The sequence below is a fragment of the Ranitomeya imitator genome, chromosome 4, assembly GCF_032444005.1.
Source record: "Ranitomeya imitator isolate aRanImi1 chromosome 4, aRanImi1.pri, whole genome shotgun sequence".
Classification (NCBI taxonomy): Eukaryota; Metazoa; Chordata; class Amphibia; order Anura; family Dendrobatidae; genus Ranitomeya; species Ranitomeya imitator.
The window spans coordinates 715,202,622-715,217,971 of record NC_091285.1 but is presented as its reverse complement, the minus strand read 5'-3'; the positions used below and the strand labels follow the sequence as shown (position 1 = coordinate 715,217,971).

Below are 15,350 nucleotides of genomic sequence, written 5' to 3'. Positions count from 1 at the left end.
ATACTAAATATGTGTACTTTTATTGTTTTTTTTTTTTTATTTAGATAAAGAAATGTATTTATGGGAATAATATTTTTATTTTTTATTCATTATTTTGGAATATTTTTTTTTATTTTTTTTTACACATTTGAAATTTTTTTTTTTTACTTTTTTACTTTGTCCCAGGGGGGGACATCACAGATCAGTGATCTGACAGTTTGCACAGCACTCTGTCAGATCACTGATCTGATAGAAGTGCAGGCTGCTTCACAGTGCCTGCTCTGAGCAGGCTCTGTGAAGCCACCTCCCTCCCTGCAGGACCCGGATCCGCGGCCATCTTGGATCCGGGGCTGGAGGGAGCAGGGAGGGAGGTGAGACCCTCGCAGCAACGCGATCACATCGCGTTGCTGCGGGGGGCTCAGGGAAGCCCGCAGGGAGCCCCCTCCCTGCGCGGTGCTTCCCTGTACCGCCGGCACATCGCGATCATCTTTGATCGCGGTGTGCCGGGGGTTAATGTGCCGGGGGCGGTCCGTGACCGCTCCTGGCACATAGTGCCGGATGTCAGCTGCGATAAACAGCTGACACCCGGCCGCGATCGGCGGCGCTCCCCCCGTGAGCGCTGCCGATCGCATATGACGTACTATTGCGTCCTTGGGAAGTAAAGCCCACCCCACATGGACGCAATAGTACGTCTAATGGCAGAAAGGGGTTAATAAAAATCAGACAGCAATTCAGTAATTCCTCCCCTGAAAACTCCCTGACTCCAATGTCACTGAATCACAAGTCACACTTACCGCCGTTCACACTTACGCTCTGGTCACACTCAGCTCGCTCACACTCGCTCTGCTGAAGATTTATAGAGATTTTTTTTTTTTTTTTTTCCCTAGTTCCCCTCAACAGCAATCAACCTTGCTGTTCAAATGCACTTCCAAAAAGGACTTGAGCCTCAAACAGCTGCCCCTTATAAACCCTTAACTATGAGCCCCCACCCTAAGTTAACCCTTATGAATATAGCTACCCCCAATTCAGCAACTCACACCAATTCACACAGGTATTTGTTAAAGGCTTTCCAAATACCTCTTCACTGAATCACAAGTCACACTTACCGCCGTCCACACTTACGCTCTGGTCACACTCAGCTCGCTCACACTCGCTCTGCTGAAGATTTATAGAGATTTTTTTTTTTTTTTTTTTTCCTAGTTCCCCTCAACAGCAATCAACCTTGCTGTTCAAATGCACTTCCAAAAAGGAAGGTTGAGCCTTCTGATTGTCCTGGTGTTGACTCTGTGGTGGACAGGCTGCAGCAGATTTGGACTCATGTGGTGGACAATTTGACGTTGTCTCAGGAAAGGGCTCAACGTTTTGCTAACCGCCGTCGGTGTGTTGGTCCCCGGCTTCGTGTGGGGGATTTGGTTTGGTTGTCTTCTCGTCATGTTCCTATGAAGGTTTCGTCCCCTAAGTTTAAGCCTCGGTTTATTGGTCCTTATAAAATTTCTGAAATTATTAATCCGGTGTCTTTTCGTTCTCTTCCAGCCTCTTTTGCCATGTTTTCCATAGTAACATAGTAACATAGTTAGTAAGGCCGAAAAAAGACATTTGTCCATCCAGTTCAGCCTATATTCCATCATAATAAATCCCCAGATCTACGTCCTTTTACAGAACCTAATAATTGTATGATACAATATTGTTCTGCTCCAGGAAGACATCCAGGCCTCTCTTGAACCCCTCGACTGAGTTCGCCATCACCACCTCCTCAGGCAAGCAATTCCAGATTCTCACTGCCCTAACAGTAAAGAATCCTCTTCTATGTTGGTGGAAAAACCTTCTCTCCTCCAGACGCAAAGAATGCCCCCTTGTGCCCGTCACCTTCCTTGGTATAAACAGATCCTCAGCGAGATATTTGTATTGTCCCCTTATATACTTATACATGGTTATTAGATCGCCCCTCAGTCGTCTTTTTTCTAGACTAAATAATCCTAATTTCGCTAATCTATCTGGGTATTGTAGTTCTCCCATCCCCTTTATTAATTTTGTTGCCCTCCTTTGTACTCTCTCTAGTTCCATTATATCCTTCCTGAGCACCGGTGCCCAAAACTGGACACAGTACTCCATGTGCGGTCTAACTAGGGATTTGTACAGAGGCAGTATAATGCTCTCATCATGTGTATCCAGACCTCTTTTAATGCACCCCATGATCCTGTTTGCCTTGGCAGCTGCTGCCTGGCACTGGCTGCTCCAGGTAAGTTTATCATTAACTAGGATCCCCAAGTCCTTCTCCCTGTCAGATTTACCCAGTGGTTTCCCATTCAGTGTGTAATGGTGATATTGATTCCTTCTTCCCATGTGTATAACCTTACATTTATCATTGTTAAACCTCATCTGCCACCTTTCAGCCCAAGTTTCCAACTTATCCAGATCCATCTGTAGCAGAATACTATCTTCTCTTGTATTAACTGCTTTACATAGTTTTGTATCATCTGCAAATATCGATATTTTACTGTGTAAACCTTCTACCAGATCATTAATGAATATGTTGAAGAGAACAGGTCCCAATACCGACCCCTGCGGTACCCCACTGGTCACAGCGACCCAGTTAGAGACTATACCATTTATAACCACCCTCTGCTTTCTATCACTAAGCCAGTTACTAACCCATTTACACACAATTTCCCCCAGACCAAGCATTCTCATTTTGTGTACCAACCTCTTGTGCGGCACGGTATCAAACGCTTTGGAAAAATCGAGATATACCACGTCCAAAGACTCACCGTGGTCCAGCCTATAGCTTACCTCTTCATAAAAACTGATTAGATTGGTTTGACAGGAGCGATTTCTCATAAACCCATGCTGATATGGAGTTAAACAGTTATTCTCATTGAGATAATCCAGAATAACATCCCTCAGAAACCCTTCAAATATTTTACCAACAATAGAGGTTAGACTTACTGGCCTATAATTTCCAGGTTCACTTTTAGAGCCCTTTTTGAATATTGGCACCACATTTGCTATGCGCCAATCCTGCGGAACAGATCCTGTCGCTATAGAGTCCCTAAAAATAAGAAATAATGGTTTATCTATTACATTACTTAGTTCCCTTAGTACTCGTGGGTGTATGCCATGCGGACCCGGAGATTTATCTATTTTAATCTTATTTAGCCGATTTCGCACCTCTTCTTGGGTTAGATTGGTGACCCTTAATATAGGGTTTTCATTGTTTCTTGGGATTTCACCTAGCATTTCATTTTCCACCGTGAATACCGTGGAGAAGAAGGTGTTTAATATGTTAGCTTTTTCCTCGTCATCTACAACCATTCTTTCCTCACTATTTTTTAAGGGGCCTACATTTTCAGTTTTTATTCTTTTACTATTGATATAGTTGAAGAACAGTTTGGGATTAGTTTTACTCTCCTTAGCAATGTGCTTCTCTGTTTCCTTTTTGGCAGCTTTAAGTAGTTTTTTAGATAAAGTATTTTTCTCCCTATAGTTTTTTAGAGCTTCAATGGTGCCATCCTGCTTTAGTAGTGCAAATGCTTTCTTTTTACTGTTAATTGCCTGTCTTACTTCTTTGTTTAGCCACATTGGGTTTTTCCTATTTCTAGTCCTTTTATTCCCACAAGGTATAAACCGCTTACACTGCCTATTTAGGATGTTCTTAAACATTTCCCATTTATTATCTGTATTCTTATTTCTGAGGATATTGTCCCAGTCTACCAGATTAAGGGCATCTCTAAGCTGTTCAAACTTTGCCTTCCTAAAGTTCAGTATTTTTGTGACTCCCTGACAAGTCCCCCTAGTGAAAGACAGGTGAAACTGTACAATATTGTGGTCGCTATTTCCTAGATGCCCGACCACCTGCAGATTTGTTATTCTGTCAGGTCTATTAGATAGTATTAGGTCTAAAAGTGCTGCTCCTCTGGTTGGATTCTGCACCAATTGTGAAAGATAATTTTTCTTGGTTATTAGCAGAAACCTGTTGCCTTTATGGGTTTCACAAGTTTCTGTTTCCCAGTTAATATCCGGGTAGTTAAAGTCCCCCATAACCAGGACCTCATTATGGGTTGCAGCTTCATCTATCTGCTTTAGAAGTAGACTTTCCATGGTTCCTGTTATATTTGGGGGTTTGTAACAGACCCCAATGAGAATTTTGTTACCATTTTTCCCTCCATGAATTTCGACCCATATGGACTTGACATCCTCATTTCCTTCGCTAATATCCTCCCTTAAAGTGGACTTTAGACAAGACTTTACATAGAGACAAACCCCTCCTCCTCTCCGATTTTTACGATCCTTTCTAAACAGACTGTAACCCTGTAAGTTAACTGCCCAGTCATAGCTTTCATCTAACCATGTCTCGGTTATTCCCACTATGTCAAAGTTACCTGTAGATATTTCTGCTTCTAGTTCTTCCATCTTGTTTGTCAGGCTTCTGGCGTTTGCGAGCATGCAGTTTAGAGGATTTTGTTTTGTTCCAATCTCCTCGCTGTGGATTGTTTTAGAAATGTTCTTACCTCCCATCTGAGTATGTTTTCCTGGGTCTTCTTTGTTCAAGTCTAATGATTTTCTTCCCGTCCCCTCTTCTTCTAGTTTAACGCCCTTCTGATGAGTGTAGCGAGTCTTCTGGCGAATGTGTGTTTCCCAGGTTTGTTGAGGTGTAGTCCGTCTCTGGCGAGGAGTCCATCATACCAGTAATTCACACCGTGGTCCAGGAATCCGAATCCTTGTTGTCTGCACCATCGTCTTAGCCAGTTGTTTGCATCAAGGATCCTGTTCCATCTCCTGGTGCCATGCCCGTCTACTGGAAGGATAGAAGAAAAAACTACCTGTGCATCCAGTTCCTTTACTTTCTTCCCCAACTCTTCAAAGTCCTTGCAGATTGTCGGTAGGTCCTTCCTTGCCGTGTCATTGGTGCCAACATGTATCAGAAGAAATGGGTGGACGTCCTTGGAGCTGAAGAGCTTTGGTATCCTATCGGTCACATCCTTGATCATCGCACCTGGAAGGCAGCATACTTCTCTTGCAGTTATGTCCGGTCTGCAGATGGCTGCTTCTGTGCCTCTCAGTAGTGAGTCTCCCACCACCACCACTCTTCGTTGCTTCTTGGCTGTACTTTTTGCTGTCACTTGTTGCTGTGTGCCCTTTTCTTTTTTGCTTGCTGGTATTGCTTCATCCTTAGGTGTGCCATCTTCATCCTCTACAAAGATTTGATATCGGTTCTTCAGTTGTGTGGTTGGTGATTTCTCCATGGTCTTCTTGCTTCTTTTGGTCACATGCTTCCACTCATCTGCTTTTGGAGGTTCTCTGACACTTTTTTCACCTTCTGTGACCAGTAGAGATGCTTCTGTTCTGTCTAGAAAGTCTTCATTCTCTTTGATGAGTTTCAAAGTTGCTATTCTTTCTTCCAGACCCCGCACCTTTTCTTCTAAAAGGGCCACTAGTCTACACTTCTGACAGGTGAAATTTGATTCTTCTTCTGGTCGGTCTGTGAACATGTAGCACATGCTGCAGCTCACCATGTAGGTTGTCACATCTGCCATGTTGCTCCTAGATCCTGCTGACTTGCTGTGTGTTTTCCTTCTTGTGTAATCTACTCAGCCAAGCTCTCTTGCAATAATACCCTACAGGTTTGGCGATGCTTTCCAAGCAGCTGGTCCCGGCTGTACCCAACGATCTTCTAGCTTAGGGAGACTTCGCTTTTCCCAGAAGACACCTGGAATATGCAAATTAGCCTCCTCAAGCTTAAATCCCTGGTTTATTTATTCCATAGATCTTTGTTGCGCAGATATGTGGTGCCTGTTGTTCCCTCGGTTGACCCTCCTGCCCCGGTGTTGGTTGAGGGAGAGTTGGAATATGAGGTTGAGACGATTTTGGATTCTTGTTTTTCGAGGCGGAGGCTTCAGTATCTTGTCAAGTGGAAGGGTTATGGCTAGGAGGATAATTCTTGGGTTGTTGCCTCCGATGTCCATGCCACCGATTTGGTTCGTGCATGTCACTTGGCTCGTCCTGATCGGCCTGGGGGCTCTGGTGAGGGTTCGGTGACCCCTCCTCAAGGGGAAGGTACTGTTGTGAATTCCGCTCTTGGGCTCCCTCCGGTGGTTGTAAGTGGCACTTTTGTGAGTTCTGCTCTTGGGCTCCCTCTTGTGGTTTCTAGTGGTATGGCTGCTCCTTGGAGTTAGCTGTCATCAGCTGCCTCCACTTATCGTCTCTTCTGCTAGGCTATTTAAGTCTGGCTCTATCTTCAGCCAGTGCCACTTGTAAATGGTTCCTGGTTGGATTCACATCTCTTTGGAGTTCCCTGTTATCCTGACCAGTTCAGCTAAGCTAAGTTTTTGCTTGCCCTTTTCTGTCCATAGATTGTGGACTTATCCATTCTGTGCTTTCTATGTCTGTCCAGCTTATCAGTGTGAATTTTTCTGTCTTGCTGGAAGCTCTGGGAGGCAGATTTGCCCTCCACACCTTTAGTCAGGTGTGGAGATTTTTTGTAAACTCTGCGTGGATTTTTGTAGTGTTTTATACTGACCGCACAGTATTCCATCCTGTCCTATCTATTTAGTTAGACTGGCCTCCTGTGCTCATCCTGGTTTCATTCTGTGTATGTCTTTTCCCTCTCCACTCACAGTCATTATTTGTGGGGGGCTAATCTATCCTTTGGGGATTTTCTCTGAGGCAAGATAGCTTTCCTGCTTCTATCTTTAGGGGTAGTTAGCTCTTAGGCTGTGACGAGGTGCCTAGGGAGAGTTAGGAGCATTCCACGGCTACTTCTAGTGTTGTGTTTAGCTTAGGGACTGCGGTCAGTACAGTTACCACTTCCTTCAGAGCTCGTTCCATGTTGCTCCTAGACCACCGTATCATAACAGAGGAGGAGTCACAGGCAGGGCAGGAGTCACAGACAGAACAGGAGTCATAGACAGAGCAGGAGTCAAAGACAGAGCAGGAGTCACAAAGAGCAAGAGTTACAAAGAGCAGGAATCACAGACAGAGCAGCAGCCATAGACAGAGCAGGAGTCAGAGGCAGAGCAGGAGTCACAGACAGAGCAGGAGACATAGACAGAGCACGAGTCATAGAGAGCAGGAGTCACAAACAGAGCAGGAGTCACAGAGAGCAGGAGTCACAGACAGAGCAGGAGTCACAGAGCAGAAGTCACAGACAGAGCAAGAGCCACACACAGAGCAGGAGCCACAAACTGAGCAGGTGCCACAGGATGACCAGGAATCATAGACTGAGCAGGAATCATAGACTAAGTAATTATCACAGACAGAAGAAGTCATAAACTGAGAAGCCAGAGACTGAAAGCAGACTGAGCAGGAGTCACAGACTGAGCAGGAGACACGGACTGAGAAGGATCCACAGACTGACAGGAGTCACAGGCTGACAGGAATCACAGATAGAGCAGGAGTCACAGACAGAGCAGGAGTCACAGACTGAGCAGGAGTCACAGACTAAGCAGGAGCTACAGAGCAGGTGCCACTGATGTACTGATCTAGAAGTTGTATATGATCCTACTGGAGACCATTTGCTAAATCATCAGGAGCATGGCCAGACATTGTCAGCTGTGCACACAGACTTGTCGGATCGTACACTACTGATTACATTATAGGATGTCAGGATACATAGAGACTCGTGGGGTCATACACTACTGATCACATTATGGGATGTCAGGATACATACAGACACGTGGGGTCATACACTACTGATTACATTATAGGATGTCAGGATACATAGAGACTCGTGGGGTCATACACTACTGATCACATTATGGGATGTCAGGATACATACAGACACGTGGGGTCATACACTACTGATTACATTATAGGATGTCAGGATACATAGAGACACGTGGGGTCATACACTACTGATCACATTATGGGATGTCAGGATACATACAGACTCGTGGGGTCATACACTACTGATTACATTATAGGATGTCAGGATACATAGAGACACGTGGGGTCATACACTACTGATCACATTATGGGATGTCAGGATACATACAGACTCGTGGGGTCATACACTACTGATCACATTATGGGATGTCAGGATACATACAGACTCGTGGGGTCATACACTACTGATCACATTATGGGATTTCAGGATACATACAGACTCGTGGGGTCATACACTACTGATCACATTATGGGATGTCAGGATACATACAGACTTGTGGGATCATACACTACTGATTACATTTTGGGATGTCAGGATACATACAGACTTGTGGGATCATACACTACTGATTACATTATGGGATGTCAGGATACATACAGACTCGTGGGGTCATACACTACTGATTACATTATGGGATGTCAGGATACATACAGACACGTGGGGTCATACACTACTGATTACATTATGGGATGTCAGGATACATACAGACACGTGGGGTCATACACTACTGATTACATTTTGGGATGTCAGGATACATAGAGACACGTGGGGTCATACACTACTGATTACATTATGGGATGTCAGGATACATACAGACTCGTGGGGTCATACACTACTGATCACATTATGGGATGTCAGGATACATACAGACTTGTGGGGTCATACACTACTGATTACATTATGGGATGTCAGGATACATACAGACACGTGGGGTCATACACTACTGATCACATTATGGGATGTCAGGATACATACAGACTCGTGGGGTCATACACTACTGATCACATTATGGGATGTCAGGATACATACAGACTTGTGGGATCATACACTACTGATTACATTTTGGGATGTCAGGATACATACAGACTTGTGGGATCATACACTACTGATTACATTATGGGATGTCAGGATACATACAGACTCATGGGGTCATACACTACTGATCACATTATGGGATGTCAGGATACATACAGACTTGTGGGATCGTACACTACTGATCACATTATGGGATGTCAGGATACATACAGACTCGTGGGGTCATACACTACTGATTACATTATGGGATGTCAGGATACATACAGACACGTGGGGTCATACACTACTGATTACATTATGGGATGTCAGGATACATACAGACACGTGGGGTCATACACTACTGATCACATTATGGGATGTCAGGATACATACAGACTTGTGGGGTCATACACTACTGATTACATTATGGGATGTCAGGATAGAGACAAACACATGGAGTTTGTGTTTGGAATGAATACTGAGTGTTTGCACCTCATCTACCAAGTGGATGCCCAATGTGGGAAAATTTTAAATTCTGCAGCTTGCTATAGTAATCGGCAGGCACCATGTATTTTCTGTGGGAGTAAAACTAGGAGAGTCACTTGTAGAGAAGCATATGGGTTTTCGACAGGCATCATATATTCTCTTGTGGTTGGTAAAACCAGGAGTCACTTGTAGAGAAGCATCTGGATATACTTGTGGGTCTCAGACTAAATAACAGCACAATGTCAATTGGCTGCTTCTAAAGCCGTCAACTTCCTGACTCTTTGCTCTGGTAGGCCCCCATACACACAAGGTGGTCGGCTAGTTCTGTTGAGATCAGTGGGTTCAGATGACTTTCATGTGCTGTGTATAGGGGCGTCAATGCAAACAGGAGATTGCCATATTATAATAACAGGCATGGACTTGCAGGACAGGAAAATATTGTACAAAGCGTTAGAGCCGCCTCATCTGGAATGCGCTGTTCAGTTTTAGGCACCAGTTCATAGTAAAGATATATTGTTATAGAACCCCCAGCACCAAGAATATGTTATGCAGTATATATTATGTATAATAGGTTCCATGTGAAATGCATCAGTCCACAGGCTGCGCCCCTGGTCAGAGGGGACAAGATATTCTCCTTCTGACCTCCCCCACCTTTGTAATTCCCACAGTAAATATCAGCAGGCTCCGGCCCCCTGCGGCTATTGTATGTCTGGCCTGCTTTTTCTATTGGCCTGCCCTGTGTATCTGTGTTATATATTCTGTGTGCTGTGAATAAAGTGTGTTCTTTTAGTCTGGAAATACGTGGAGTAGCAGTCAGCTTTTATATGCCCTCACGTAATCAAGGAATTCCAGCCAGCGTCCTTCATTCAGAATCCAGCAAAAGCAGAGTGGACCTCCTGAAACACGGGGGGTGCTGAAAGAGGTACTACAGCACAGTAGACCCCGTTACATATATAAAGAAGAGCCACAAAATTGTGAAGGGGTCTGAGATATTCTGATATGAGGATATATTCAAAGAATTAAATGGGCAACAAATCAGAAAGTTGTTTCTTCGAAATATGGATTTGTTCAAGGAGTATTTGGAGAAGAAACTGATCGGAAGCAGGGAGGAAACTCTCCAAATCCTCCTCCAAATCTCAGAATTCCTGAAAAACATTGGTCTTGATTCATCTAGCGTTGTTCATGCTGGTTTTGATGAAGGGGCATCTTGGAGTCAGCCTGATTCATTCAGAGTTGCACGCCTCTTAATAAATCAGGACCACAGGACAAGTGACGTGAGTCTTCACATTCCCGTCACCATAAGTCCTACTTTAGTGGGGGACGGATTTGGTGCCACTCATCATTAATTTAATGAGCAAGGGTTGAGCTCACCCTACTCTTCACACTTTGTCGGAGCTGGGCGAAAATTACGTGAGGACGCCACAAGTCACCAAAATTTAGCAAAACCGCTTGTTGGGCCAACATTTTGCAAACTTTCAAAGCTTTTTTATGCCATCATCCTTTTTCAAGTGTCTGCTGATTTTTTTCTCCAAAAACTAAGCAAAAAGACTCTGTGTGCAGAAAGCCTTAGGGTTTGTCCATATGGAGGTTTTTGAGATGTTGTTGAAGCAGAAACTCTCAAAAAATTTACCTCCAAATCTCAAAACTCCTCACTTTGAGTTTCTGCTCAGTTTCTGCCACAATCACTCAGGAAGAAACCTCCGGGTCCAATGAATGATTTATTGCAGTCCCTTTTCTTTCTTTGACTTGTGGTATACGCTGAGGTTTATTGCGACTAATTCTTCAAAATGGAGCACGTGGTTCATGAATTTGGCAGAAAATTAAACATTCTCTTTATTCTTGTCTTTAACCACTTTTTGGGACTTTTCAGCACCAAACGTCCCAAACCCTTTGAAAAGTTGCAAAAATGTGCTAAACTGAAGAATGGAGTGAGATACAGCCAAAAAAATACGCAATTTGGAAAAAGTTGCATTTTTCCGAATCTGTCTAAAACAACTAGATAGGCAAACTTGTTGAGGGAACAACAATGAAAAAAAGACCTAAAAAAGAAAAAAAACGACTCTAGAAAAGTGTAGAAACAATAATGGGGCACTCCAACACCTGTAGAGAAACAGGTTCAAGGGGAAGCAAACAGCTGATGGGTTTCTCGAATCTGGGTCACTTATGGCACATCTGTACTCTGCACTGAGAAAATTCTTTTTCATATCTGTCGATACATTAAACCATCAGCTTCCCATCCCAGAATATAAGAACTTTTGTGGCCACTATTGGGTGTACACACCCCAGGTGGATACTCTACACAGTGGTCACAGTCTTGATGCACGCCGAGGCATCCGTCCACCTTGGTGACCTATTGAAATAAGACGTAAACTCCACAGTATGTATCACTATACATCTAGTTAGTGGGGACGTGGCAGGTGGTCAGCATACCTGCTAAGGCCACTACAGATGTGTGCTTCCTTAACTTGTCTCTAAGCCCAACACATTCTGAGATGTTACACAAAGGTGACAACATAGTGCCCGACCAACAGACGCCTTGATGGATGCCAACTGTTGGCCAATTGTGTAGAAAGTTTAAGGTTGGGGGTTTGGTGCAATATTGTTGCCATGGTGGAGCACCGTGTGGTTTGCTCTCTGTCACAGTGATTGTACCATACTTATAAGCTCAACTACTTTGTAGAATGTCCACCGATGAGGAGTTGGAGAAGGAGCAGAGGATTGATCAGTTTGTAAGAGTATTGTGTGTGGACAAAGTTTTTTGAGAGCAGAAGCTTTCCAAATCTTCCTCAACAACTCAAAACTGCTCAAAAATTTGGAGTTCTCCCTCAGTTTCTGCTCCAAAACCTTATCAGAAAAGTCTTAAGGTACCGTCACATTTAGCGATGCTGCAGCGATCTAGACAATGATGCCGATCGCTGCAGCATCGCTGTGTGGTGGCTGGAGAGCTGTCACACAGACAGCTCTCCAGCGACCAACGATGCCGACGTCCCCGGGTAACCAGGGTAAACATCGGGTTACTAAGCGCAGGGCCGCGCTTAGTAACCCGATGTTTACCCTGGTTACCAGTGTAAATGTAAAAAAAACCAAACACCACATACTTACATTCCGGTGTCTGTCGCGTCCCCCGGCGTTCTGCTTCCCTGCACTGTGTAAGCGCCAGCCGTAAAGCAGAGCGGTGACGTCACCGCTGTGCTCTGCTTTATGGCCAGCCGGCGCTGACACTGTGCAGGGAAGCTGACGCCGGGGGACGCGACAGACACCGGAATGTAAGTATGTAGTGTTTTTTTTTTTTTACATTTACACTGGTAACCAGGGTAAACATCGGGTTACTAAGCGCGGCCCTGCGCTTAGTTACCCGATGTTTACCCTGGTTACCAGTGAAGACATCGCTGGATCGGTGTCACACACGCCGATTCAGCGATGTCTGCGGGAGATCTAGCGACAAAATAAAGTTCTGGCCTTTCTGCTCCGACCAACGATGTCACAGCAGGATCCAGATCGCTGCTGCGTGTCAAACACAACGAGATCGCTATCCAGGACACTGCAACGTCACGGATCGCTAGCGATATCGTTGTTAAGTTGTTCAGTGTGAAGGTACCTTTAGTTGGCACAAACCCTAAATTGTAATCAGACAGTTGCCAGGGTCGTAGTTGACCTGACGTTAGCCCTTCCTTGCATCAGTCCAGATCAGTCATTCCAAAACTCCTGTCTCCACTGCCCCCAACAAATCATGTTTTCAGGATTTTCTTAGTATTGCACATGTGATGGAATTATTATTAAGGCATCAGAAAATGACTGTCCATAATTTGGGCTTCTGGATTTTGGCATCTTTTCATACATGCTGTTTGTTAGCTCCTTTCTCTGCTCCCATGGGCCCAATATTCTCTGAACTCAAATAACCAAATAACCATGACTGATTGGATTTAACCCAGTCTAACAGGACAAAAGAAATGAATGGGATCTGATGATGGGCCTGATGGTGAGTCTGATGATGGATCTGATGATTGATGTGATGATAAATCTGATGATGGCTCTGATAGAATCCTCTCATGGAGTGCCTGATGATGGGTCTGATGGTGGATCTAATGAAGGAACTGATGACGAATGTCATGATGGGTCTGATGATGGGTCTGATGATAGATCTGATGGTGGGTCTGATGATGGATCGTATGATGGGTCTGATGATGGGTCTGATGATGAGTCTTGTGGTGGGTCTGATGATGGATCTGATGGTGGGTCTGATGATGGGTCTGATGATGGGTCTGGTGATGGCTCTAATGATGGGTCTGATGATAAATCTGGTGGGTCTGATGATTAATCTGATGGTGGGACTGATGATGGATCTGATGGATGTGATGATGGATGGAATGATGGGTCTGATGAAGAGTCTGGTGGTGGGTCTGATGATGAACTGATGGTGGGTCTGATGATGGGTCTGAGGTGGGTCTGACAATGGCTCTGATAGTGGGTCTGATGATGAGTCTAGTGGTGGGTCTGATGGATCTGATGGTGGGTGTGATGATGGATGGGATAATGGATTTGATGATAGGTCTGATGATGAGTCTTGTGGTGGGTCTGATGATGGATCTGATGATGTTTCTGATGATAAATCTAGTGGTGGGTCTGATGATGAATCTGATGATGGGGCTGATGATGGATCTGATGGGTGTGATGATGGATGAGATGATGGGTCTGATGATGGATCTAATGATGGGTCTGATGATGAGTCTGGTGGTGGGTTTGATGATGGATCTGATGGTGTGTCTCATGATGGATTTAATGATGGGTCTAATGGTGGGTCTGATAGTGGGTCTGATGATGAGTCTTGTGGTGGGTCTGATGATGGATGGGATGATGGATTTGACGATAGGTCTGATGATGAGTCAGATGATGGGTTTGACGATGGGTCTGATAATAGGCCTGATAGTGGGTCTGATGATGGATCTGATGATGGGTCTGATTGTGGGATACTCCTTAATCCTTTTTAGGTTGGATCAGCCAGGGTATCTATGTATTTACATATGTAGCACTTACCTAGCAGATTGGATTTCGCATTTCTGGGCTGTGTAATCTTTAGTCATATAACCTGTGTGCTCTTCTGCAGGATATTTTTTCTGTATCATTTGCCTCCTTATTTATAGCAATCGCTGCGTCCCACGAGCATTAACCTTCGCAGCTCCAGAGAGTTCATGAAAATGAATCCAATTAGTGACTGGTTACCTGGATCATTATATTATCTATATCTGGGAATATTAATTGATATCCAGTTCTTTAAACCTCAGACAATGGTCATCGAGTTACCAGAGATTTCTACCTGAAGTTTAGAAGAAACTGAGAGTCCTGGAGCTAAAGTCAAGATGGTCAAAATGTTTCAATCCAACACCTTTAATCATTTTTTGTGGAAGGATTTATTTTCCATTGTTTAAATGACAACTAAAGAGTCATAGATATTCACTCAGTGCATACAACCTCGTACACAATCATAAATAATAATAATAACAATAACGGTCTCCATGCCCATCCCCGATCCCCCAAAATGTCATTAACACCTTATGCAGTCATATGATAGAGATAAATTACAGAAGGCTCTGCCGGGAACCCTGCCGGGAGTGCTATTGGGCAGTGTCTGCTATTGCTGACCTCTGTCCCCAGACCTTACAAACCTATAAGCACATCTCCAATTTGCATAGAGGATTAATATAGAGTGGAACATATTTATGAAGTAATTGCAGCCAGTGGAGCATACAGGAGACGTCTGTGGATTTACTTGCCATTATTATTTTTCTAGCAAAGAAAAGCAGAAATCTAAAATATAGTCTATGGTAGGATCCATCAATAAGCTCATCTATAAAACCCAGCAGGCACTTTATTGGAGAACGTCCCATGGAATTCAAAGTGTTCATTGGATCAAACAATCCATGGCACTCTCCACTGAGGAATAAAATTAATCCTCCACCTCTCTCCATTCCTCCAGTGCCAACTGCGCCATCCATTTCACATAAGCCTTATTATAAGGCCTGACAGCAGAAGACTGGAGAAGAGTATTCTTGTGTTAGACGTTTAGGTAAATCAGAAGTCCCCAAGAGCACCTCCAATCTTGAGAAGCCATGGAACATGTCGTGGTCTGTTCTGAATCTGTGGGCCGGTGCTCCAGGGGTTAATACTTGGAGCCTCCCCTTGGCTCTGGGAGGGGTTTATATGACTACTG

General features: G+C 44.2%; 1 protein-coding gene across 1 annotated transcript in view; it reads right to left on the bottom strand.

The window, feature by feature from the left end:
* The window catches only part of LOC138674398 (olfactory receptor 5B12-like), a 29,016-nt gene extending 14,799 nt beyond the window's left edge, over positions 1-14,217 (bottom strand). The window contains exon 1 of the mRNA XM_069762248.1: positions 14,177-14,217. The gene's annotated coding sequence lies outside the window, so the exon portion shown is untranslated. The remainder of the gene's footprint in view (positions 1-14,176) is intronic.
* Between the last annotated feature and the right edge of the window lie 1,133 nt (positions 14,218-15,350).